The sequence below is a fragment of the Nematolebias whitei genome, chromosome 13 (assembly GCF_014905685.2).
Source record: "Nematolebias whitei isolate Nwh7 chromosome 13, NemWhi1, whole genome shotgun sequence".
Taxonomy (NCBI): Eukaryota; Metazoa; Chordata; class Actinopteri; order Cyprinodontiformes; family Rivulidae; genus Nematolebias; species Nematolebias whitei.
Genome location: NC_056510.1, coordinates 47,979,841 through 47,981,796, shown reverse-complemented (window position 1 = coordinate 47,981,796; position 1,956 = coordinate 47,979,841).

Sequence of the window (1,956 nt, the reverse complement as noted above, 5' to 3'; positions counted from 1 at the left end):
AAGCTCAAGAACATTCGAAGGTGTAAGTTCATGTTGGAATTCATCCCCATGGACAGGCGATGATTTCCAAAGGGGGGACAGTAGTGAACTAGGCCTGAAGGTCAAGTCCTGACCTTAAGGACCATATGGGACAATAAACTGTCATTTCATTGATTTGAATCCAGAAATACAGGTTGACCCATCCTGAGACTTTCTTTCTTGAATTAATCAAGTAAAAGAAGACTATTTTCTATTATCATTACTATTTTACAAATGTTTGATAATCAAATTGTGTTAGTTCAAACAATGTTTAAATGTTGAAGTGAACTACTCATTTTTAAATCAACTGTGAAACAGTAATAACGATTTTTAATCCTCATTCAAAGAAGAAATCAAGTTAATGATGCATTGTCTGATTTTCTGTCTTCAATGAGCAAGTGTGTAAGTTGGTCAAAGTTCAAATTTCGGTCAACTGCAAGTTTACTGAAAAAGAAATGTCATGTTTAACTTTTACAGCAAGATACTAGAGAATTGACTCCACGAAGTCTGAAGTTCTTCATAATATCTTTTGTCTGTTCTTAAACAATCTTAATCTTTTTCCTTGACTTTTCATAACACCTTACATCACAAAACACACCTCTGTTTTGGTCCATCGACCAATCAGAAACTCCCAAATGAACCGGAAATAGAGCTCTTTAAATGTTGGTACTTTCTAGTTCAACCCAGTTAGAGTTGGAGTCAGAAGTTGGAGTAGATGGAGAGTGCTGCAAGAGGTTCCACTTCCTAGTTAGCAATTCCAGAATTCATGAAGGCTGGAATTCAGGATGCTGGAGGAAGAAAAATCAAGCTGAACGAGAGAAGATCTGGGAATTATGAAATGTCTGTTCTGGATTATCTCACGACTCCCGAGGTTTAGCTGTTCTTACGGAGACGCTGAAAGAGTTGAAAGGAGAGCTCTACACCAACGCTGAAACTATCATCTGCAAAGGTAAAAGAGTCGATCTCAACCAAAGCGTACCGTTGGGCCAAGCTGGAAAAGAAGGAGCGTGCTGGTTCTGGTTAGGACAGACAAATTCCCTCACACATCTCTCTCAACTTAAACTTCATTTCCCATCTTTAAAATTCTTCTATCTGCTAAAAATCATTACAGATATTTTTAGAAATGTCTGAAGCAAAGTTTTTCAATCACCGCCATGTGATTAATGTCTGCTGTTCTGCTGGAAGTGAGAAAACAATCGCCGTATTGTTTACTTCCTGTAAAACTGATTAATAAGCTGTCGTTATTTTCAATTTTTGCCAATTAATGTAAATGTGTGATGTGTTAAACTTGATTCTGTTAATAAATGACCCACTGTCGTTGGTGAGTCAAAGATAATTAACGTCTCACGTCCACATTTTATTAAATTCAGATGCACGTCATTATACAGTCCAGAAAAATGAAAGAATCCGTTTTATCTATGAATATATGACAGCATATGTTCATACTACATACAAATAGACAATGTAAGATCTAACCTAAGCAGTATTTCATGTGGAGTGCCACAAGGCTCTGTACTTGGACCTAAGTTGTTTATTTTGTATGTAAATGATTTGACGGAGGTGTCCAGTATCCTTAAATGTGTTCTCTTTGCTGATGATACCACTTTCTTTTATTTGGGTAAAGACTTGGAACAGATGTTTGAGTTGATGAAGATGGAGTTTGTCAAAAATACAAACTTGGTTTAAATTAAACAAGTTATCATTGAACCTTGATAAAACTAATTATATTATATTTAGTAAAAAAAAGACAACTGTCGATGTTCCTTTTAGAGTTGATGGTGTTGAGATATGCAGAGTAGGTGAGGTGAAATTTTTGGGTGTAATTATTGATGATAAACTGTCATGGAAACAGCACATAAATTCTGTAAAAACTAAAATATCTAAATCCACCGCAGTACTGTATAAAGTAAGGGACTTATTGAATGATAAAGCCTTGTA